Below are 26,034 nucleotides of genomic sequence, written 5' to 3'. Positions count from 1 at the left end.
TGCCAAATCCTGAAGATCCTGAAGGGTGAAGAGGTACTGACTGGACAAGGTAGACTTGCCAGGCAGAGAAATTGTATGTCTAGAGGCTTGGCGATGGGAGACAAGGTCTGTGTGATTATAAGAGTTGAATGTATGAGGCCTGGTAAGGGAGTAGTAAGAAAAACAAGACAGAAAGATGGAAATGCCAGATAATGAAATACCATGGCAGGTCCTTTGGAGGGCTGTTAGCCCAGAATCAGGAGCCCATGAAGTGTTGTAAGTAGAAGGGTAACAGCTTTCTTTCTTTTTTTTTTTTTTTTTTTGGCCACCGAAGAGGAGAGTTGGGCAAATATAGTATAGAGCCAATGAACTCAGTTAGAAGGGTTATAATAATCTGGGGTAGTCTAAATTTACTAATAATGGGACCAGAGGACAAGGGACAGATTTAAGAAAAACTGAAAGCATAGAATGGGAGAATTTGGTGTGAATGATGGAATGTGGGATGTCAAGAGTTAAAAACAACTCTGAAATTCTGGCTTAGGCGGCTGGGTAGTTGGTGGTGCCACCAACTGAAATATTTGACAGACAGGAGGCAGGACTGGCTCCAAGAGAGGATGGAAGCTCATATGTTCAATTTTGTGGTCTCCTGACTCTTGATTTTGCCCTACTTTCTCCCATAAAATAGACTGGTTGTGATTTTGATAGTGATATGATGCAAATGAAGGACCCTGTTATGAGGGGTGGTAGCAAGATATGGGTGTCAAGTACAGTGATCCTAAGTTAATTAAATTAACTCTCTGTGCAGAAATAAAACCTTTATTTTGTCCAAAACATTTTCCATCAGTTTTCAGCTTGGAAAAATAATAAATGTTCATTATAAAAAGAAAAAAAGACTAATCCAATATTGGAGAAAATGAAGGCCATCCTGTATTCCCACTATCTAGAGATAACTACACTTGTCTTTTTAGTCTATATCCTTCCAAGCCACTTGCGATGCACACCTAGTTCCTGCATGTCTTCTGCTGCTCGTTATTTTTTACATGATATATCATCTACAGCTCAGCATATAGGTCAGTGCTTATAGATCTTTGTCATTCTTTTTAATAGATGAGAGATATATTGTATAAATATCCTCAGGAAAAGTATTCTAGATGTGAAGTTACTGGCAAAGGCATTTACAAATGGCAAATCAAATCTTCCCGTTTGATTGATATTTAATAATTGGTAAGAGGAGGTTAGTTAGCCCATGTAATTACATTGCTAATTGGAAGAATATATGTTTTCATTTCCTATGGCTTCTGTAGCAAATGAACCACAGGCATAATGGCTTAAAACAGCACAGATGTATTATCTTACAGTTCTGAAGATCTTTGCTCCTAGCTGTATCACTGAAGTTTCCGTTTCAATCACCATATCAACTTCTCCCTTATATGACCCTCTTGCCTCTATGTACAGACCATTCTGATTATATTGAGGGCCCATCTGGATAACCCAGGAGAATGTCCCATTTCAAGTCCTTACTTTGTTTGCAGTATCTCTTTTGCTATGTAAGGCAACATACTCACAGGTTTTCTGTGTTCAAATTTGGTCATCTTTGTGGGGGCCATTATTTAGCCTGACAAATATTTCAAAAATGAAATGCCAAATTTTCAGTAAAATAAGATTAATATTAGAAGCACCATCTAAATTAGGACCTGTACCATCCTATTGCTTTGAAAGAGACGATAATGAATGATGTTTGATGCGTTCTTCTAGGTACTCTGGGGCGAAGTAGAGATGATGAGATAACCTCAGTCTCTGAAGACATTTAGATCTCGCATTACTAAGGGAGGGTGAGAGTGAGGTTGGATAGCAAGGTTTATATTTGAAATGATAGAAAGATTCATGAGGTAATATAGTATCATCTGCTAAATGTTGTGATGCAGGCTACATGGGAGGCAGGAGGTGAAATAATTCAGGTTTCTTTAGAAAGCTAACTTTTTTGATAGAGATCTCACTCAAACTTTTAGTTTGTCATGATTTCTAATAGAGGTAGTGTTTGCCTGTCCCTAGTAGAAAGCAAAGCAGAGCAGTACTGGACAATAACCTCTTTTACTTTTATTTCTTTCAATACTCTGTGGCCAATCTTGTGGCCTTTTGTATACTCCTAAGAAACGAAAATGGCTACTCTCTATTTTTTTTTCTCCTGATAAAGTACTACTCAGCTAACATGCATGATATGCCTGTAGCTCTCATTACCACAACATCTTTTCTGTGCTGCACTTTTCACTGAAATTTAGAACTAAAGGTTAGTTTCAGTTCCATTTTCTTAGCTTCTGCCCAGCAAAAAGTAGCATGTGGCTTCTCCTTCCCAGGGATTTTCACTTTGGGACTGCTGTTGTCTCCCAGTCCACACTGCCTTTTACATTGTTCCCCAGCAATTGTGCATTTATTGCAACATCTCTTAGGTCAGTTGTGTGGCCACCTCTAATGCTGGTGAATTCTTGGCAAAGGGATTGGCCACACACAGGTGAACCAACCCTGGTTTGCATAGGGAAGGCCTTCATTCTGAATCTCAAGGCTTATTGCTTTCCAGGTCATGGTTTTCTGTGCCCAGCTCTTTGAGAAGAGAGATATTATGAAGATACTGCCATAACCTTTTCTAGCAAACTGGTTGGAGTAGCACATGCTCTCTGGAAAGGGTCTTACCTTCTTGATGTCTACACAGGTCTGCTAGTAGTCTCTCCCAAAATAGATTTCCTTTTATTCTATTATAATAGAATTTCAGCTGAACAACTGGAGCCTATAATCATATATATCTCTGCAGATAAGTGTGAAAATGTGATCTACTTCTCATCTATGAAATATAAAAATGTGAGAAAAAGTCATGTCCCTAAAAGAAAAATGCTTGACCTGGACTTCCTGTGTTTCTCCCCTCCCGTGATCTGAGACGTGGGTGTGACAATGCCATACTGACCCTGCAGAAGAGGACAGTATTCCAGGTGATGCTGGAAATACCAGATGGGTGGAACCTGAGTACTTGAAAGGTTCATGGAGTAGAACTGCCGCTGCTGTCATGTGAGAGAAAATCCTTTCTCATTTCAGCAACTATATTTATGTGTCTTTTTGTTCCAGAGGCCTTTGCCTTGGTATTCCCATTTGAAAATGGAGAGGGGAGAAACCAAGATGTGCTTCCTAGGGCCAGTATACTAGAACTGTCACATCACACTTTTTTTCTTTTCTTTTCTTTTCTTTTTTCTTTTCTTTTCTTTTCTTTTCTTTTCTTTTCTTTTCTTTCCTTTCCTTTCCTTCCCTTCCCTTTCCTTTCCTCTTTTCTTTTCTTTTCTTTCCTTTCCTTTCTTTTCCTTCCCTTTTCTTTCCTCTCTTCTTTTCTTTTCTTTTCGTTTCTTCTCTTTCTCTTTCATGGAGTCTCGCTCTGTTGCCCAGGCTGGAGTACAGTGGTGTGATCTCAGCTCACTGCAACCTCTGCCTCCTGGGTTCAAGTGATTCTCCTGCCTCAGCCTCCTGAGTAGCTGGAATTACAGGCACAAGCTGCCAAATCCAGCTGATTTTTTGTACTTTTAGTAGAGACGGGGTTTCACCATGTTGGTCAGACTGGTCTTGAACTCCTGAGCTCAAGTGATGTGCCTGCCTTAGCCTCCCAAAGTGCAAACTTTTTTTTTTCTAAATTAAATCTTCCTCATTCAGACTCATGTCTACCTTTTTTTTCCTTTTCTTATTATACATCCTTTTTCCTTCTGTTGTGATATCTGGGTCTCAATACTCTTCTTTTCATTTATGATTTAGTTTCCTGCTTTTTGATAGCTAACTCATTATAGATATATGTCCAAGGGTATTCATTTTATAATTTATTTATAAAGGGTATAGTCTTTATCAAAAAGAAATATACTGAATACATGTGTAATAATATGGACAAAATGTTACAATCTCAGTGGTTGGTCTAATAGTTCCTTTGTAGAGAGAGAGAGACTTTGCCGAGAAAATGAGATGATAAGACCTCCACTGGAGAGAAATGAGTTTCTGGATTCCATGTGTGAGTCTGGACCCAGCTTTCACGCAAAAATTGGAGGCTACTCTGTGTCATAAAAGAATTTGATGATGGAGGAGAGAATTCTGGTTTAAATAAGGGAAAGGGCAGGTGAGAAAAATTAAAGAACCTGATTTACAGAGCAGCCAGAGATTCTTGGGAGAAGCGTCATATGTCATATTTTTCCAAGTGAGATGCAGTATATAGTAGGATATGAATCCTTCCTGTGAGTCCTGGATTTCCAGTTAGAAAAAAGGATCCGACAATATTCTTGGACTGTTTAGCTTTCTAATGGAAACTGATTAAAGGGCTTTGTGGTGCTTTAAGGATGGTAGGATATTGAAAGTTATAAACTGGGAATCAATCTCATTGGCTGTGATCAGTAACACAGTAAAGATGAGAACTGGTGAATTCTCTGGCATTACTGCAGTGCTACACCGCTTGTGCCACTCACAATTGAGCAGTCTTTCTGTTGGCCATTCACGTTTACAAAAGAAACCCTGCAGAATATTCCTTATTGCAGGCTTGGGTGTATGTATCTACCCATTCAGATTTGAGATAACACTGGATGATGAGGTGGTATTTTAGGGATTGTTTCTCTATTTTATCAAACTCATTTCCTACCCTATTTCCTCCAACAGGTCTGCAATTATAGCTCCCCAATGCTGGCCATCCCTCATGGAGCCCTTCTCTGTTCAAGGAGGTATATTCCCTATTGGACTGTCTCTCTTTTTACTTTCTCTTGGGGTTCCTTGATAATCTTAACTATAACATTTTCAAATAAATATTAATAGAGGTCCTGGATACAGCATACATGAGTCAAGTGGCTGGATATCAGGCTATAAGGAATGGAGTGGACAGTGGCAAACTGATAAATTTATATCCTGACTCAAGGGCAGCTGAGACTCAGCTCTAGCCAGGCATGAAAGTTGGCTAGAGTAGTCAGATCTGATCTTCAACAGAACACACAAATTAGGAACTGTATGTGATACTTATTAATTTTATTACATTATACAATTAAAGAAAATGCCTCTCTGGGGCCAGAGTCAGTCCACAGGCCAGCAGTTTATGACCCTTTGTTTAACTCTGTCTTCTCCAAACTTACCCAATCTCCTACATACATATAAGACTCTGTGGTTTGAAGAGGGGAGAAGAGAAGCCCTCCCTAAATTTAAGCTTCTGAGAAGATTATTTAAAAATCCATCAACCCTTTCATAATGCCAAGAAAGACATCCTGCTGACAAGTCTTCTGCAGGCTGTTGTGCTAAATGTGTCATCTCAGGTTCACTAAGTTCTCAGACCCAGGAATGACTAGGTACATGGAAAAGAGAACAGTAATAACCAAACTCTCCATCCCACCACATCTGGTACACCTCTCTTTCTACAATGCCATGATTTTGTGCAATTAGCTGGGTAATTATCTGTTGCATCTCTTTTTCAATCTTTTAGACTTTGTTTTCCTGTTACTTCCTTCCATTCCAAGTAAGGGAACGCATGAATGTATGTGGTGTGTGTGTGTGTGTGTGTGTGTGTGTGTGTCCTTGTCTCTTCATATACATATATATCATATGAAATTGGTCAGAAGGGGACATTAATTATAAGAAAACAAAGGAACTTAAATTCTTAGCAGATATTCAGATTTCCATTCATGGTTTGGGGTTTTAAGGAGGTTTTCCTGAACTTCAGAGAACACAGCTTTCCCTCCTTCTGTGCTCTCCCTCTTTTTCCCCAGGGAAAGGAACACTACTAGCCTGGAGGTTGGGATGGGAAGGTATATTTAGAATTGCAGGAAAAATCTGTAGTGAAAAGTAATAGAAGAACTCACAGCTATGAAATTCCAGACACAGAGATGAAATTAGACTAATGTGTATACGAATAAGGTGGTGTATGTTGCCAGATAATATACCAAATATAGTTTCTTGCTTTGTCAGATCATTGATAAGTAGTTTACAGGATTTGAATAAATACAATTTTTTTATTTCTTCTAAAGATGCTAGATCATATTCTCTTACTCTACTGAAATCTCATATCTAGCTAGTTGAAGAGTGGTTTTCATTTCTATAGTAACATTGTGGAAATAATTACTTAGTTTCAGATGTGTGCAATATGCTAAGGCCAATATGCAGGGCTACTTCTTTTTGGAAAACTTTTGGAATCCAACTTTGTTAAGTATGTCATTTCTATGCCTTTGTTACATTCTTGTGTAATTTAAATAAGATGTTTAAAGTGCATTAAAATCATCTCACATGTGTCGTCAATGGCAGATTAACTTCATTAGATTAGCCCTGGTCAAGGCAATAGAATAGACTTGTGTTTTTAAATTATTCAAGTAAACAGCTCATGTACCAGGCATGGATTGAGCTGGACCAATGTATTATTTGGCCTCTTCTTTCTGCTTCACTGCATATAGACAGATGGTTGCTTTGTCTTAAATGACTTTTTACAATGCATTGATCTTATACTAACATTTGTCATAGGAGAAAATGCAAGCATCCATGAAATGGGATTTGGCTATATTAAGTGTGGCCTTTCTCTTAGATGCCTTGGCTTCAGAATGAATATTCATTTACAACTCATGGAGAAAGGGATGCATGCTGGAATACTGTCCTTTGGCTATTGTCAGATGAACTTTCTGCTTTCAGCATATTTTATGCTCAAAAGTAGATTCTTTTTATAATGAAATGTTTGAGGCAGGTACATGCCTTTTACGACTACCCATGTCTTCCTTCTCTCCTGCCCATTAGGTTTTCCATTTTTATGCCTGCTTTTTGGCCTAACTCCCCACATGTTCCCACAGATGACAAGAAAGATATGAGAGGGAGCCTGTTTTCATATTTAGGCTGTGTTTACACATTAGGTTAGACTTTGGATAAAGATTGGAGGATTAGCAAATAGATATTTCATGTGCTAGAAGAAGAGGGGCTTACCTGAAATAGCTTTAGGATTGTAATAAGATGAATTTTGGTGTTCTATAAATAAACTTTGTGAGTACAGGGATTGTGAGAGAACAGAGTGCATTACTGACAGAGGGTTTGGGAGTTACTTTTGGAGGATATCTTTAAGAATATCATTATAATAGATTAAAGACAAGGAGTTCATTTGGGAGCTTGGGGCCATGTTCCAGTCCTAAATATGGTTGTTATTTTATTTTCAAAGGTAGTATCTTTAACAAGTTTTCAGATAGATCTCTTTGTACGAGTATGACAGAAAATATCAATGTATGATTATTCACTCTTTCTTTTAAATTAAAGTTTCACAAAGATAGCCTCTACAAATGCACCGAATAAGATCAGCCATGCCGTTTTGTTTTTGGTTGGTATTTGATATTGAGAATTTTAGCTAGGCTGAGTCAGTAGTTATTGTTTCAAATATTCATCACTGACTTGAGAAACATTTTTAAAAGTTATATTCAAATAAAGCAAAATGTAAATAAAAGAATAAACCAAAAATCCATGTATTTCCAACACTAATATGTATTGTATCATAAATGTAGTCTATATATTTAGCTTTTTCATTTTCTTTACATACATACTTAGGTATAGATGGCAATATGCTGGTTTTATACACATATGCAGTTGCAAGTGTGGTTTCCTCTGCCGGGATTCTATACCTAGAAATGATTTTATACCTCAAAAAGATTCTACACTTATGATTCTATATTTATGATTCTATACCTAGAAAACCCCATCGTCTCTGACAAAAGTGTCCTATAAATGATAAACAACTTTAGTAAAGTTTCAGGCTACAAAATAAGTGTACAAAAATCGGTTGCATTTCTATACAGCAATAGTCCAAGCTGAGAGTAAAATCAGGAATGCAATCCCATTCACAACAGCCACAAAAAGAATAAAATACCTAGGAATACAGCTTACCAAGGAGGTAAACGATCTTTACAATGAGAGTTACAAAATACTACTGAAAGAAACCAGAGACAGCACAAACAAATGGAAAACATACCATGCTCATGGATAAGAAGAATTGATATCATTAAAATGGCTACACTGCTCAAAGTAATTTACAGATTCAATGCTATTTATATCAGACTATGAATGTCATTTTTTACAGAATTAGAGAAGACTATTTTAAAATTCACATGGAACTGAAAAGGAGCCTAACTAGCCATAGCAATTCTAAGCAAAAAGAACAAAGCCAGAGGCATTACATTACCCAACTTCAAACTACATTATTAGGCTCCAGTTTCCAAAACAGCGTGGTACTGGTACAAAACCAGACACATAGACCAGTGGAACAGGTTACAGAACAACTATATGATATTCAACAAAGTCAACAACAATAAGCAATGGGGAAAAGACTCCCTATTCAATAATTGATGCTGGGACAACTGACTAGCCATATGCAGAAGATTGAACCTGAACCCCTTCCTTGCACCATATAAAAATCAACTCAAAATGGATTAAAGACTTAAATGTAAAACCTAAAACTAAAAAACCCTAGGAGAAAACTTAGGAAATACCATTTGAGACATAGGCCTTGGCAAAGATTTTATGACAAAGTCTCCACAAACAATTGCAACAGAAACAAAAATAGACAGTGAGACCCCAGAGTTTCTGCACAGCAAAAGAAACTATCAAGAGAGTAAACAGACAGTCTATAGAATGGGAAAAGACATTTGCAAACTATGCATCTGACAAAGGTCTAATATCCTGAATCTATAAGAAACTTAAACAAATTAACAAGGAAAAAACAAGCAACCCCATTAAAAAAATGAGCAAAGGACATGAAGAGACACTTTTCAAAAGAAGACATACAAGCATATGAAAAAAATGTTCAACGTCACTGCTCATCAGAGAAATGCAAATCAAAACCACAGTTTGATACCATCTCACAACACTCAGAATGGCTATTATTAAAATGTCAAAAAATGACAGATATTAGCAAGGTTGTGGAGAAAAGAGAACATTTATACATTGCTGGTGGGAATGTAAACTAGTTCAGCCACTGCGGAAAACAGTATATTAGGCTGTTCTCTAATTGCTATAAAGAAATAACCTGAGACTGGGCAATATTTCAAGAAAAGAAAAGAGGTTTAATTGGCTCACGTCTCTGCAGGCTTTACAGAAAGCATAGGGCTGGCATCTGCTTGGCTTCTAGGGAGGCCTCAGGAAGTTTGCAATCATGATGGAAGGCAAAGGGGGAGTAGGCATGTCACATGGCAAAAGCAGAAGCAAGTGAGAAAGAGTGGAGGGGGGGCGTGCCACACACTTTTGAACCACCAGATCTTGTGTGAACTCAGAGCAGGAGCTCACTTATCACCAATGGGATGGCCCAAGCCATTCATGAGAGATCCATCCCCATGATTCAAACACCTCCCACCAGCCCCCACCTCCAGCATTGGAAATGACAATTCAGCATGAGATTTGGGTAAGGACGTATGTACAAACTATATCAAGAAGTTTGGAGATTTCTCAAAGAATCTAAAAGGTAGTTACCATTTGACCCAGCAATCCCATTATTGGGTACATATCTAAAGGAATATAAATCATTCTTCTAAGAAGACACATGTGCCCATATGTTCATTGCAGCACTATTTACAATAGCAATGATACGGAATCAACCTATGTGCCCGTCAACAGTGGACTGGATAAAAGAAAATGTTTATATATATACACACATACATACATACATATAATGGAATACTATGCAGCCCTAAAAATTGAAATCATGCCGTTTGCAACAACATGGATGTAACTGAGGCCATTATTCTAAGTAAATTAATAAGGAACAGAAAACCAAATACTTCATATTCTCACTTCTACGTGGGAGTTAAACATTGAGTAACATGGAACCAAAGATCGGAATAATAGACATTGGTTCTTACTTGAAGGATGAGTATGTGGGAAGAGGGTGAAGGTACTATGCTCACTTCCTGGGTGACTAAATCATTTGTACACAAAACTCCAGCAATACGCAATTTACTCAGGTAATAAACCTGCACATGCACCCCTGAACCGACAATGAAACTTGAAAAAAGATTTTAAAAATAAAAGGATAAAAAGAACTAAGCTCAGGCAGTAGCACCTCCAGGAAGGCTCCCTGGATTCTATGCCCCTCTCCTCTGACACCATACTTAGGATCCTCTTATTGAGCTTACTATATTTAGTTGTTCCACACTCAGTATTGAATGAATGAATATGGAATAGAAACATTACCTTTCTCCCATATTATATGATAAACTACAAGAAAACTGGAAATTTGTTTTATTCATATCCATGTACCTAGCTGCCAGCACCATGCCTAACATGTAGTAGATGCTCAGTAGCCAAGTAGTGAATGAATGATCATTTGTCCCTGAGGAGGTGAAGTTTTGATTTAAAGCATCTCTGGATCTGCTGCGAGTCTCTGGATGTTCATCTCTTTTACTTCAGAATTTGCTTATGCTCTTATTTGGAGGTGCATTCATTCTACCTGAATCAAGAAAACAAGACTATGGCAGTAAAGTCACTGCTAAATTCTCATATTGCTTTGCCAACTTGTGCATTTCTCACATGCTATTCCAAACACTGTTTCCTTTCTATTCAAAGCACCCACAATCCTCTGGTAGGGAGCTTCAGGTTGGTTTTCCTAGTGTGCTGTGATAAAATAGTTTTGGCACTTAACTTCTACTCATATCCTTCCTTACCATTACCTCTGCAGAGAAGCAGAAACCTGCATATTCACTCTCCACAGATAAATGGGGTCATTTCAACTTCCCTGGTGCCTCACAGGTAAGTTTGAAAAGAGCAGAAGATGCATAGTTGAAGAGGACCTAGGGACTCTCTTAAATGATAAATGAGGATTTAGAAAACTGCCCACCTTAGCTGTAAACTATACTTGCTGGACAAGTTGAGGATTAAACTGTCATCTTTCATCCTGTAGAGCTGAGATTTCTCTGCAGTCAGAGCTGCCATTTTGACCTTTCTTTTCACATTTTGTTGAGTTATTCACTCCCCGGCTCAGCTTTTTTGATTTGAAATATTCAGATCTACCTTTTTCACGAGAGGGATCTCTTGTTTTCTCCCTAGTATTTTCTCATGCCACTGAACTGCATCATATGTTAATAAGCTTTTTACTGTGCTAAATTGCTTTGTTTCTGTAGCTGATTTGAAGGCAAAAAGGCCCTAGAGGGTGAAGGAAAAAAAAAAAAAAAGAAACATTTTAAAGTAATTAGAATGATTATAGCGGCTGAAAACATTGCTTTCCTAAAACTGCAATATTTTCTCAGGAGATTTTTTTTCCTTTACAATAGCCCATGAAGCACTAGGATTAGTGTTTCCAAAGCAAATGGTGACTGGTAGTTTTTCATTATAGAGCTGAATGAGAGTCATACATTGGAAATTTTAAAATGCATTTTCGTGACCAGCCATAGGCTTATCTTGCTCATCCTTTATTTGGTTTCAGTTATGTCCTTTGCCTTCATGACCATCTGAGTCTGACTGAGGCTTAGCAGTCATTTCTGATGGGTTTGAAACACTTAGTTAAAAACCATTATTATAAAAAATATGTAAAAATATATTCATTAAAAATGGTGAGTTGTAGACACCTTTTTGATCAGAAAAACCAAAACAGTAAATGTGGCAGCTATGAATTGACACTTACAAATAGATGATTTCCCTCCGTGAAATATTAGTCTTTGTGAAACAGAATAAATAGCACTTTTTTCCCAGGGAAAAGCTGAATTTAATTTTCAAGATGAGTGGGAGTCATTGAAAGGGGAGAGGATTTAAGATGGTGAGTTGATACATTTTATGCTCTCCTCTCATGAAGATCAGGTAGCAAGTGATGGAGCATTTCTACGTGTATCCAAACCTTTGCAAAATGGGTTGCGATCATTTCCTTGTAATGGATAGGCAAAGTCCAGGCACTCCTTTGGCACCCTTGTAGCTTTGAAAAGCTGGTAAGGGGATAGAACTGGAGGCTGAGGAAGAAGTGAGGAAGGAGCTTGGTCATTCTATGTTTTAAATCCTTTCTCTGTTGTCTTCATCAGACATCTGACCAAAACGGCAACACTATTGGTATTGCTGTGGAAATATACTAATACCCCACAATGAAGTTTTCAAAATAAATATATTTTTCTAAGTAACTTTAATGTAAAATTTTATTTGGGATATACATCTTCCAAAGTACATTACCTATTTTGCTACCATTTTAAAACAAAATATAGTAAACATAATTTAACCTCTTTCTGATGACTCAGGATAAATTTTACAAATATTCTATAATTCTGTATTCATCATTCCTGTTTGCAGTATTATTTCTTTAATGTAGAGACCAAATGCTACAAAACAAATGAACTTTTGTGATAATATTGGACAATTTTTAGGGTCTGTTTCTGGCTTCTAGCTTTTGTTTCCTAATGATGGTCACTTGGCTATTCTTTAAAGTTTTAGGATGGATAAGTAGGTAATTGAGAGTATAAAATAACAGGTAAGGAAGAGTCAATATAATCTGTGGGATGATCCCTTTCAGGTAATGAAGTGCATACGTTTTGTGATATTTATTTTGCGTGTTTAGAAGCTCGTTCCCTTTTGGACTCACTGTTGGAAGTCTGACATTCAGATAAGTGGGACATTATGGCCTGTGTTTTGGCTAAAGGGGATGATGTCTGCAGCTGGAATAAACAATCAGCAAAGTCATAAATTATAATTTCCTTCACAGTTCATTGTAAGATAATAATATATGAGCAAAAACTATTTTCTTCTATTATAGCTGTCACTAAAGGAAAATTTCCATTCAGGCTATAACCTCTCAATAAAATACAAGGCACAAAAATTCAGAAAAAATTATTTTTGTTTACTTGTAGATGCTGGTGACTTCAGTGAAGATAGCATTGCTGCATAATGTCCACAAATCATAGATAATAAAAATATAACCAAGAACATGACATATGTATTTATTACTTGTATTTTTATATTTAATTTTAAATAGTCTTCAGTAACATGCCTGGGACCAAGCCATGGGGATTTATTTTTCATGTCCTTCACATCCACTTCTACTTCTTCTGAGTGACTTCTTCATTGACAGTGGGTGGAATGGACCAAATATGGACCATATTTCTTTTTCATATTAAATATTTTTCCCCAGACATCTGCTTCATTGCCACTCCATTACTATAGGACAATTTTCTTTGCTTCCCATTCTCACAATAGAAAATATGGCCACTATAAGCTTCCAAGTTCATGTATTACTTGTCCAGCCATCCAGAAAGATTGAATCAACTCTTGGTTCCAATCCCACATTTGCAAAAATATATATGTCTGCCTCTGGACTAATAAACTGCTTTGTAAGTAGGGCTCATGCTGCACAGATATGTTGGGCCCGCTCAAATCATTTAAGAGTATGTGTGTGTTGTGGGGAGGAGAGGTGATCCCTTAAAAAAAGAAGTGGTTCCCCCCAAATTGGTATCTACCGCTTCCTTTTTGGCCTAGTAGGGCCTAATATTAACATCTATTTTTAAAAGGCATCAAGATTGTCTTTAAAAAGTTTCACATGCTATCTACTCTTCATTAAAAATATTCATGATAGAGAGTGAGGCTGAGCTACCTAGTAACCACTGTTTAGGATTTAAAATATTGTTCTTATGTTTTTCATGTAAGCTTGTTGTCACTCAGAGACAGTATTTCCAGAACTGTGTAAAGACAGGATATGATAAAACAGATAACGTGTACTAGATTGGTGGAAAAACTCAGTTAAGAGCAAGGCAAATAATCTTTAATCTCTTCTTTTCTACAGAGCTCAATAACTATCGACTTTCCCTCTCAGTTGATTGGAAAGGGCCCTCTCTGTGGTGAACTGAGTATAGCCAGGGTGTGTACCTCATGCCTTCTGAATGGCAGCTCCATCACTAAAGCATCCCAGTTGCACAGTAACCAATTCCAGGGGACCTCAAATACTTTATAAAGTTTGTAGCAAGAAGAGTTTCTTGAGATTTCTAGGCATTGTCAAAATACTAACGATTAGTCATTTAAGACTGGTATATTTTTTAGGTAGCTATTGACCACTCTGTGGGTAGTATTGTGGATAGTACTGTGGTACTATGGTCACATTCGTTCTCTCTTTCTCTCATTTGTACAGTTCCTGCTTTAGACTCTGTACATGGTCATGACTGTGCAATCCATTGTAAATACTCAATACATATTTACTAAGTGAAAAAATATGTGTGTCTGCAATGACAGGGAACATACTTCCATCTTTTTATATTCCCTGAATTTCTTAGCTTCATGCACTGCTTATAAGAGATGCTTAGTTAATGTGTGTAGATGAAGAAAAAAAAGAATGAAATTCGACACATTCCAAAGTGCTTAGATGGTTTATTTGGTAAAACAAAAACAAACAAAACAAAACAAAAATAGCCATTCCTCAAAGACTCAGAACTAACCATAACAACTTAGGCTCCATCAGTCTGAATGAGTTAATGCACATGAGAGTACTAGGTAAGCTTTAAAGTGGTATTATTGTTGTTGCAAAAGACAACTCCAGGCTCACCCAACTAAAATAGCTTACAACTGTAGAGCCCTTTACCAATTACAAAGTACTTTTTTTTGAGACACAATCCCCCTCTGTTGGGGTACAGTGCAGTGGCTGGTTCATGGCTCACTGCAGCCTCAGTCTCCCAGGCTCAAGAGATCCTCCCACTGTAGCTTCCCAAGTAGCTGGGACTACAGGCATGCGCCACCTCACCAGGCTAATTTAATTTTTTTTTTTTTTTTTGAGAGACAGAGTCTCACTTTCTTGCCCAGGCTGCTCTTGAACTCCTGGGCTCAAATGATCTTCTGCCTCAGACTCCCAAAGTGTTGGGATTACAGGCATGAGCCACTGTGCCCGACCCAAAGCACTTTCATGTATAGTGTCCTTATCATTTTCTCACAACCTCATGATGGTGGCATTTTTGTTATCTCCATTTTATAGATGAAGGAGCTCCTTTATTGAGAAAAAATAAGTCATTCTAGGTCATATATTTAATAGTGAAGTCAAAGTTCAAGCTCTGGTTTTCTGAACCTAAGCCTGAGTTCCTTCCTCCACACTAGAACTAATATCCAAGGGTAATAATTTTCCATTGTCAGGAGTAATGATGCTTCTCAACTTACTCAAAGCATAAAGAAAGAATCAGGCACTCATTTGCTTTCCTGGAAAAGAAATCAACCAACCTTTAAGTGTTGGAGTTGTGCATAAGCCCCAGGCTAGGCATGGAGGTCTCTGTTGAGACCTGAGGGATTAAAGAACTCAGGAGTGTGAGAATTTCTGTCACTTACATGAATGACTTTGTAGGTGTAGCTTTCAAAATGAGTTTCTTTGCCACTTAGAAAATGACCCAGCAGGAGCTTTGCTGCCAGGTGGACACAGCTGTACCGTCCAGCCTATAAGGGGAGCTTAGCAACAACCCTATCACTGAAGAGTTTTTTAAAGCCCCTTCCCCCTTTTTAACTAATCACAAGGTCTGGTGTCAGAGCTATTTAGTAATTTGCCTAAGGACACAACTCTAGTAAGAAGCAGAGCTAGCATTTCTACTGGTTTCATTAATTTTTTCACTTTTTAAGGGACAAATATTATATAGAACCAATTATTTATTATTAATCAGAAAAAAATAAACCAGAGTTCAATTTTAGAGCAAGTTTTTAAATAAATGAACTTTATATTGCTTTTCTTTTATTACCAATCTTTACGTTTTCCTTTATTAATTAACTCTTAGTATTGTCTTGGATGTAACATTGTTCATGAACTTTTATCTTCAATTTAAGCTTATTTGAGAGTTGGATACCATGGGATATGAATCAATCAATACAGAAGCAAAGCTACATTTTAACCCTAGAAATGTAATTTATGCAGTCTTGGCTGCCTATGCAAACCATAAGAAGGTCTCAGCTCACATTTTCAGCCTTTATGATTTGGGGTAGAAAGAAGTTGTTTTTAGGCAATATGATTAAGCCCTGTTACTTTTTGTCTCAGCCATGCTGACAGGTAGCAACATGGGGAAAAATATGTATTCTATATCCATTCAATGAATCAAACACCTACAATATTGAGACACACTACTCGAGACACAGAGAATACATCAGTGAACAAACAAAGACTGTTCTCATGGAACTCATTTTGATAGATAAAATAGTTAAAATATATGTACATATATATGACTTAATATGTGTGTGTATATGAATATCTGAGAGGTAGTAAATGCCATAGATAAAAATAAAAGTAATTAAGGGTGATGGGGAAGAAAGGATTATGTGGGTGTTTTATAAAGGATGGTCATAGAGGACCTCTTTGAGAGCCACAGAAATTTGGCTTCATCTGAGGGTAGCATCCTTCTCTCCTTCCCATCAGACAAGCTCCCTGTATGGTTGCCTACTGCAAGAGATGAAGTGGGTCCCAGGGTAGATGGACATCTCTGCTATGTGAGCAAGTCATTAGAAATAAATTGTTGCTGAAGGTAGAAATCATCATGTAGGGCAGGGGTCCCCAACCCCCAGGTCACAGACCAGTAGCAGTTTGTGGCCTATGAGGAACTGGGCCACACAGCAGGAGGTGAGTGGCAGATGAGCAAGTGAAGTTTCATCTGTATTTATAGCTGCTCCCCATCACTTGCATCTCCACCTCTTTTCAGATCAGCAGCAACATTAGGTTCTCATGGAAGCTGGAACCCTATTGTGAACTGAGCATGCAAGGGATCTGGGTTCCATGCTCCTTATGAGAACTTAAGGCCTGATGATCTGTCACTGTCTCCTATCAACCTCAGATGGGACTGTCTAGTTGCAGAAAAGCAAGTTTAGGGCTCCAATTGATTCTAAATTTTGGTGAGTTGTATAATTATTTCTTTATATAATGCAATGTAGTAATAATAGAAATAAAGTGTGCAATAAATGCAAATCATGCTAAAACCATACCCACCTGGCCCATCTGTGGAAAATTGCCTTCCATGAAACCAGTCCCTCATGCCAAAAGAGTTGAGGGACAGCTGATGTAAGGAACGGCAAGAAGAATCATAAGAAGTATGGATAGAATGTGATGCACAAGCATGCTGATAAACATTCTCTTGATTGTGTCAAGCTGCCCTTTCTGTTGAGCACAAATGTTTTAGGTTCAGAACTGATTTGACCCTTTCCCTGTTTGGGAAAAAGAAAAGTTAGTTTCTCTTTCTTCTGAAGGTCTTGGTTATCACGGGAGCAATGACCTAATTAAAATTGGATTCCAGCATGTAGACTCTCTCTGAATGTTTGCTATCTCTATGGCAGCTCTTGAGGATATTCATTACTCAATCTCATATTTCAAAAACTTCTTTTATCAAAACTAATGAGTCTTTATCATTCATCTCTGAAGCAAGTGGCTACACACATTTAATATTTTATGCAGCTCTTTTATGTGGATGTGAACGGAATTAGAGCCAATAGAACCATTTAGTACCCTTTTCTATATGTGATAATTTATCATGGCTGTCTGCCCAGCCAGGCAGATTTCCTTGTTTCTAGTTCACTCCTACATAACACTGATTTTAAATCCGTTTGAAAACAAGGAGAAGTGTGCACAGGGGGCACCTTGTGGCAGGAACTGGAAATAGTGATGTGTTTGAAGGAAAGAGAGGAAGGCTGGAATTGGATCTCAGAAGAGAGGGAAAGATGAGAGTCTAGCTCACAACTGTGGGAAGGTTGTGGGGTTGGGGAGCTGGGGAGTCAGGCTGTTTTTACAGTTGCTGAAATTCAGTCATTAAACTGAGCTGTTCAGGAGAAGAACTCAACCCGGCTATAAGAAGTGTTTAAAACAATTTTTTATTATTATTATACTTTAAGTTCTGGGATACATGTGCAGAACATGCAGGTTTGTTACATAGGTATACATGTGCCATGGTGGTTTGCTGCACCCATCAACCCATCATTTACAGTAGGTATTTGTCCTAATGCTATCCCTCCCCTTGCCCCCCACCCCTGACAGGCCCCGGTATGTGATGTTCCCCTTCCTGTGCCCATGTGTTCTCATTGTTCAACTCCCACTTATGAGTGAGAACATGGGGTGTTTTGTTTTCTATTTCTGTGTTAGTTTGCTGAGAATGATGGTTTCCAGCTTCATCCATGTTCCTGCAAAGGACACAAACTCATTCTCTTTTTTATGGCTGCCGAGAAGTGCTTTATTCAAAGCAAGATTGAGTTGATTAGTCACATCTAGGGCATGATTGTGCTATTTGTCTTCTGTGTTCTTAACTCCTTTTGTTCCATGATGGTTGGTGACTTTATGAGAACCTACTGCCCCCCCACCCAATTGCTACTCATTTTCCCCCTCCATCCTTTCCCATGGCACTCAGAGCTACCTTGTGCCCCACTATAATCAGGTGCTTCCTGACTCCATTCCTAGCTAACTTGGCATATTGCATCATGCACAGTGTTCCACATACAGTAGGTGGCTCAAAATATATTTCTTGAATAAATGTGTTCATAGCTTAATATGTAACCCCTACCAAGCACCACAGGTATTGCAAAAAGGCTTCTGAAAAATGTGCTTTGGCATGAACTAATGGTACAGATTTCGAGGTCCTTAGAGATATGTGGAAGCGATATATTTATAAATCTGAACCTTGATGAGGTTCTTCTTTTGCCCGATCAATTCCTTTGGGCAGAGATTCTGAAATGAATAGTGAGACTGAAGGTCATCCTCTGCATATCTATTCAGAATCTGGCCCAGGTGTTATATTAATAATTTTCCTTTCATTAACACTGTCCCCACATGAATACTTCCAGGGCTGACCTTCCTGAATCAAGAGACAGGATGGTTTGTGGAATGAGAAACAGATGTACAGTCAGGAGTCTCTAATTCACCTTCCAGCTTTTCCCCTTACCAGCACTGCAATATTGGTCAAGTCTCTTCACTTCTCTCGGCTTCCATTTTCTCCTTATAAAATGGTAACTCTATACCCTGACCTACCTACAGTGAATTTGAAGGACCATTTGCCATAATGGATGAGGATATTCTTTATAAACTGTGAAGTGTAAACAAAGGCATAAAGACATGTTTAATGCTAACATTTGAATTTTATGTTTAAATACCAGATCAGCTGCTTTCTGCTACACAAATGTTAACTGATCTGATGATCTTTATTAGACATTAATGGTAGAATTGTGTTGAATTTACTTATCTGTGTGATTGTTGAGTGCCTACCCAATGAAAAGTTGTGTGCTAAGTGCAATGTGTAAATGTATAGATGGTGGGAAAAAAAAAACACATTATTTCTTCTCTTGGTGAATTTACAGAGGGAGAAAGGTATTAGGTAAGCCTAATGACTATGTAATTATAAATGTATAATTAAATGTATGTTATAATAGTTATATTATATTAAATGTATGTTATAATAGTTACCATGAAGGAAACAAAAGGTGTGGGAGAGAGATACAGAGTTAGTGAAAACAGAATGTTGCGAAATGAGCAGTGGTAAGCCAGCAAGCCAGGTCGGGAATCGGAAGCAATGCAGGGGGAACAGCACATGGAAAAAGCCCCAAGAATTCAGGAAACATAAAGGGGGCTAATGTGGCTATGAGCAAGGTGAGTAGTGCAAGTGCTTTGAGCAGCTCAAATAGTGGGTAGAAGGATCTGAGGGCACACGGGTAGGCAGCAGTTACATTGTGAGCCTCATTTAAGATGCTCAATCTGATTATAAGCTAAATGCAAAGTCATTGAAGTGTATGGAAGCATGAGACCACTATGACCACTAGATTTGTGTTAAAAAGGAAAAAACCTTATGCTTTCTGGATGCTGTGTAACCAGATGAGAGGTGGACCTATGTGGAAACAGGTAGACCAGCTAAGAGGTTATTGCAGTCATCCAGGCAAGAAATGTGGATGACTGTGGTCGGCCTTGCTACTGTTTAGCACGTATCTCTAGCTCTCCTTTTTCCGGGGGCACTGTAGGATTTCATCCCTCAGCTCCTTTTAAGGGTAGGCATGAACCTTTCAAAACTGACTTTGGTCAATGAAACTGAGAGAAATAACTTGTATTACTTCTGGACAGAACATTTAAGAACAAATGAGCAATTTGCTGTGTTCCCTAGCTTCTCTCTTGATGTGCATGGAAACACATACACATGTGAAGCCTCCATCAGCACAGGCCCCTGAGTGGCTATGATGAATGGTTCTTCTGCTGGGCAGCAATGGATATGGCATAAGAAGGGAGCACACCTTTGTTGTGTGCTGACCACTCAAATTTTGAGGTTGTTTGTTACTGCAGAGTATAAATTATGTTAATTGATACTGTGCTCATATATGGGCATCATAATTAATTTAAAAATAAACTCTCCATTTTTACACATATGAGGATACTATAACAATACTATGATGAATGATACTACAATTTTTAGCCATTTATAACCCTTTTTATAGCACTTAGCACTTCTGAATTCTGTTGGTAGAATTACAGCTCGCCATTGTTGCCTCTACATCTTGATTCAGAGCAATAATCTTGTTAGTTAGTGAAATATCAATATCCTGGTCTTTCTAGAAAGACTTTTTTGGAACTTTCATAATTCTTTTAGTTACCTTCTTTACTCATTATTATTTATATGTCATTCAATGAAGAGAGAGAGTTAACAAGCTAAACATAGGAGAAGTTTGAAATGTTTTAGTTTCTAACTTGTTTTTTAAAGTGGGGGTAAATCTGTGTGTTTCTCTATGGGAATATTATTAAGACTCTGGTCAGGTGACTTTCTATCCCTGTGTCATTCCTACTCAACCCCTGGGCAACAATAATTTGGGGCACTCAAATATCTGTCCTTAGTTTTATGTGGTAATACAATGTGTGTGTGTATGTATATATACATATGTGTATGTGTGTGTGTGTGTGTATATATATTTATATATGGTGAATGTATGTATACACACACCATATATGTACTTAAGAAAGCCAAGTTGGCTCTTCTCTGCCACCTGCATGCCTATTTCTTACCCACTTACCCATGCTATAGGAGAGACTAGGCTATACATTAAAAGCATTGACCTATTCCCTGACAATCTGCATTGTGGAGTTTCAATGACTTGTAGGTTGCAGGATGAATGGGAAGAGTTAATTGCCAGCTTTATTTTGTTAGAAGAGGCAGCTTTCATTTCACATTGATTTTCTGCATTCTCTGTGCCAATTTGTGACAGCTTGTTTCGCAGCTCCACATTTGTTTAAAGCTCTCTAACAGGCTGAATTTTATTATTTTTTTCATGCTGTTTTTTCTTTTTCTTTTTCTTTTTTTTAACTTAGGAGAACATGGCTTCGCACATGGTCAGGAACCCAAATAAACCTCTCTCTCTCTGGAGATGGTGATTGGCAGCTCCCCCTGTCGTGCAGATGTGAAACAAGGAAAGCTAATTTTCCCATAGACTTTCTAGTTTCTATTACTATCTGTCATTTCACATTGGTACTCATTACAGCCATCTTCTTGCCAGATGGAAATCTGCCTACTCACTGGGTGTCTATTTTCTGCCACTCATGGATCATGACAATGTCAGACAATATGTCAGTAAACTCTTTTCAATATACTTTTTTTTTTTTGCATTGGATAGATTGGTGATATTATGTGAAATGCTTGATATTGACAGGAAAGTACCTTCATGTCATACATTAGCAAAGTAAAAAAAAGGCCAGAAAGTCCAAGTTTCTTGAGAAAATTTGCCTATGATATAAGAAGAGATAAGTGTACTGGCAACACAAATGAATCATTGTGTTGCCATATTTTTTATCTGAAAACTTAACTGGACATGACTAATGACCCATACGAGCATACAAATTAAAGTATTGATATATGCCCAACTAATATGGTTTGGCTATGTCCCCACCCAAATCTCATCTTGAACTGTAATCCCCATAATCCCCACATGTCGAGGGAGGGACCAAGTGGGATGTGAATGGATCATGGGGGTAGGTTCCCTCATGCTGTTCTTGTGATGGTGAGTGAGTCCTCATGAGATCTGATGGTTTTGTAAGCATCTGGCATTTTGCCGGCTTGCTCTTCTCTCTCCTGCCGCCATGTGAAGAAGGTCCTTGCTTTTCCTTCGCCTTCTGCCATGATTATAAGTTTCCTGAGGCCTCTCTAGCCATGCAGAACTGTGAATCAGTTAAACCTCTTTCCTTTATAAATTACCCAGTCTTTGGCCATTCTTTGTAGCAGTGTGAGAATGATTCAGTACACCAACTAACACTAGAAGGTCATATTCTTGATGAGATGACGAGTTATAGCTGGAAACCAGTGTTCCTTAACCCAGTGGTTCTCAAAGCCTGGTCCTGGATCAGCAGCATTAATATCACCTGGGAACCTGTTAGAAATGCAAATTGTTAGACCCACCTCAGTCCAACTGAATCAGAAACTCTGAGAGTGGGGATCAGCAATTTATATTATTTTAGAAGCCCTCCAGGTGATGTTGATGCTTGCTAGAGTTTGAGACCCACTTAAGGACTACGGCAGAAATTGGAGAATTGGTGCAATCAAGGAGTGTTTTTTACTTGGGTTAGTAACCCAGATAGTTGTTTCAGTTATCAATTTCTTTTTTCACAGATAAGCACGGGGAGGCGATATGTCTGTGTCTGATATACTGAACTAAACAACTTATGTAATGCAATCAAAATGCAACTTTATTTTTGTTTTCCAAGCTTCTTATAAAATGTATCCACTGAAAAGAGGTCTTGCCTGCCTTTCATGGAGAACTCCTGGAGGCCTTCTCTGGGCATTTTGCTGCAATAAAGTTCTTATGGATACATTAAGGGCAAATAGGTCTCAGCATAGTTGTTTGGTCTTCTCTCCAATCGCAGCTGGGTCAGCTGCCTGCAGGAACCTGTAGTAGTCTTCTCTATTCTTCCTTACTCACAGCCTACCTATCCAGCACTAGCACTTCCTGCTTACAGCCGCATGTTTCACCAATTCTCTCCATAATAATCCCCCGTTAGAGTTCTATTGTCCTCCCAGGTAGTCCTTTTGGGGAGAATTCAAGCAGTTTCAGACAGGCTGTCTCTTCCTACCATGGTCCTGATCTGGACCATGGGAGGCCCTCAAGCATCTTTGCCTGACAGCTGTGGTCCAGTAAACTGATGGCAATGCAGCAGCCACTCTGCTCTGCTGCTCAGGATGTCTGTCAGCCTCTACATCAGGTGTTGGCCCATGGGCCGACTCTGGTCTGCTTTCGTTTTTATAAGTAGTTTCATTGGAACACAGTCATATCTGTTAGTTTATGTATAGTCTATGGTTACTTTTGCACTACAATGTGCAAGAGACTATATGAATTGCAAAACCTAAGATATTTATTATCCATCTCTTTGCAGAAAAAAATTGCAAACCCTGTTCTAGATTTTGGGGGTGGATGACATAGTGGGGAGGGAGAAAATGGAAATCAGACCCATTTTCTCCCACTTTGCCTGTCAAATCCCAACTGCAGGGATTTATTAGGCTCTCTAGGTGTTCTCCTTGAAGAGCACTTCTGTCCCTCCCTTACATTTAAGGAGAAGAGGTGGCCAATTCTCTCATTACTTTCCAGCCCTTAACATCTTTATCCTTTTGATGTAAGTGAGGAGTCCGTGTCCAAGAGTCATCACTGATCTTTGCCACCCATTTTGAAAACAAAATTTTGTTCCGTTAACCCCATTTTGCCTTAGGTCAAAACTCAGGATTTACATTCAAGGACATTTGCGTTTATATAGTTCAGTAAAACTCAGAACATATTCCTGGCCCTTGATTTGGGGGAGATGTGGGAAAACTATTGGTGGACTAAATTAAAATTTAGCTGATATTTTTCCTACTTAGATCATAATTATGGGTCAGAGGCTCCATTTAAAGAGATAAGCACAGAAGCTTTCTAAGCGCTACAGGTGACATATTCACATAATACATTTTAATCACCTCTCATGTCCACATCAGGCCTCTGATCAAACCTAAAATGTAACATTGCAAATCAAAACACCCAAGCATTGCTCTGTTTCCTTAAAACAGGCTCAAAATAAGTCTCATGCTTATCAATGCTCTAATGTCTCATAGAAAAATCAGTCTGCTTTCCAGTCCCCGGGATATAAACCGACTTGTGGCATCCTCCAGTCAAGTTCCTTGTTTATTATTTATGTATTGTTTTAGAATTGCTGAATTCACTTTAAGGAAGTAATTGTACTGTATTATCTTGGATGGAGACACAGGCTAATGGTCCATGAAAAGAATTTATCTCCGATGCTAGTGAGAAGAACATGTCTCAGATTCCCCTGGAGATGATCCAAAAAAATAAAATAAAATGACTATGTGGGATAGAACATGTCAGGTGAAGTCTTCAGTACCCAGACCTTGCTGTAGCAGCTGTTTGCGTCCCCATGTAGATAAGCTGGTTTGATGAACAAGTAGTCAAAATAGCTGAACCATGAGGGCATGGGTTGGATTATTTTGTGTTTTTAATACCCCAACTTAATGGACTATATGGTGAAGTTCCTGCCTTGCCAGAAATGGAAATCCCACAGCAAAACCTATTAATGATGCCTTGCTTGGCTTTTGATTTTCTAGTAGTGACTAGGTACTTTTCTAATTTATAGTTTTTAAAAATATTCAGTAACATGTTCACTACTATTTATCATATTTACCAGTAAAATGGTGGTAACATATCTGGTAGTAAAGAGAAGAGCTGCTTGCATCTGTTATTATTATACACACATACTAACGTTTTTATTAAATCCTAGTTTTCCTCAATCTTATTATGTTTATGTCCAGTATGATTTATTTTAAGCCAACATGATTATGAGCTTATGCTAATTTACATAGTTAGAGTACAGGCAGATTGTTAAGCGAAAGTGAGAATTTTCTTTACTTCATTGCTAATTCCCCATTAAGTCCCTCCAGCATGAGCTCTAGAAATATTAGTTATCTTATATCCTCAAGTTGTTTTTAAAATTTATTCACAAGTTTTGAAGCTTGGCTACATGTGAAAATGCTTCCTTCTATAAAAACGTTAGAATAGTTATACAAATAACCTAATATAAATACCTTTGAATATATTATTCTCTCTCTTTCTCTCTCTCATATAAATTTACCCCAAAGGGAGACTCTGGTACAGACTTTCCTGTTTTTACTGTGTATTTATAATATTTTTTTCTGAATATTTTTATTTCTTCAGGATTTAGAAAAGTTCTGCAATGTAAACCACTGTGCTTTTTGTTGTTATATTTTGGTACTTCCTTGCATTTACATCTTATATACCATGACTTTTAACACCTTTGCTGAAGGTTAAATATGGGATTCTCAATTGGTTCCTGTGAATTAAAATCTCCAAGGCAAATCTCTAAGTACCAGAGCGAAACGGCAGCATGTTTGCTAATACAGAGGAGCAATACACTGATTTGTATTCTCTTGAAGCAAATGTTGACTGAACTCCTACTATGTGTGAAGCGTGACTCTTGGTACTAGAAGGAATCTGAAGATTAAAGCAAAACTGAAATTGTGCATATTGAACCTTAGGAGCATACGTGGCACAGATGTATTATCTTATCCAGGTTACCTAACGTAAGATAATTCACATAAAATTTTGTTTTGCTCACAAGTTATCTAGGTCACTGCTATCTCCTCTATTCCCTGAGTGTAAGTAGCCTACCATTAACTAACATTTTGTTTTTCTTCCAATATTTTTTGTGTGTAGAATCTAGGGTTAGTGCAAAACCAGAACATTACTTGAAAAAAATAATAGTGATTAGGCTTCTTTCAGTTTTGTAATTTGTTGTTACTGCTTATTTAGAAATAGAATCAGTTTCCCATTAGCAAAGTGGTTGTGTTTTACTTTTTTTTGGCCGCCATATGAATCACAAGTACATTTTTTGAATTGCAACCATTTGAATAGTAATGAAAAAATATACTTTCTTCATTCTAAGAATCTGATTAAAATGTTAAAATATATTTCATTGATAGCTAGTCTAGTCCATGAAATACATTTATTGTAATCTTCACTAGTCTGATTGATAGAAGATGAACAAACAATTTTATACATAAAAGTAAGTTGCTCATGAATATAGCAAAAATTATGATATTCTTACACTCATCTCATTTTCTCATCCTCTGA

The 26,034-nt window shown here is 37.8% G+C and overlaps 1 protein-coding gene and 1 long non-coding RNA gene across 6 annotated transcripts in view; both read left to right on the top strand.

The window, feature by feature from the left end:
- LOC126957268 (uncharacterized) overlaps positions 1-16,462 on the top strand; it is a 40,484-nt gene extending 24,022 nt beyond the window's left edge. For both annotated transcript variants that reach the window (XR_007726705.1, XR_007726706.1), the window contains exon 3: positions 12,807-16,462. This is a non-coding gene — a long non-coding RNA (uncharacterized LOC126957268). The remainder of the gene's footprint in view (positions 1-12,806) is intronic.
- KCTD16 (potassium channel tetramerization domain containing 16) overlaps positions 1-26,034 on the top strand; it is a 313,427-nt gene that overhangs the window by 205,962 nt on the left and 81,431 nt on the right. The gene's annotated exons all lie outside the window — the stretch shown is intronic.

The sequence above is a fragment of the Macaca thibetana genome, chromosome 6 (genome assembly GCF_024542745.1).
Source record: "Macaca thibetana thibetana isolate TM-01 chromosome 6, ASM2454274v1, whole genome shotgun sequence".
Lineage (NCBI taxonomy): Eukaryota > Metazoa > Chordata > Mammalia > Primates > Cercopithecidae > Macaca > Macaca thibetana.
Note: the sequence above shows the minus strand (reverse complement) of the source record. Positions and strands in the feature narration are given on the sequence as shown.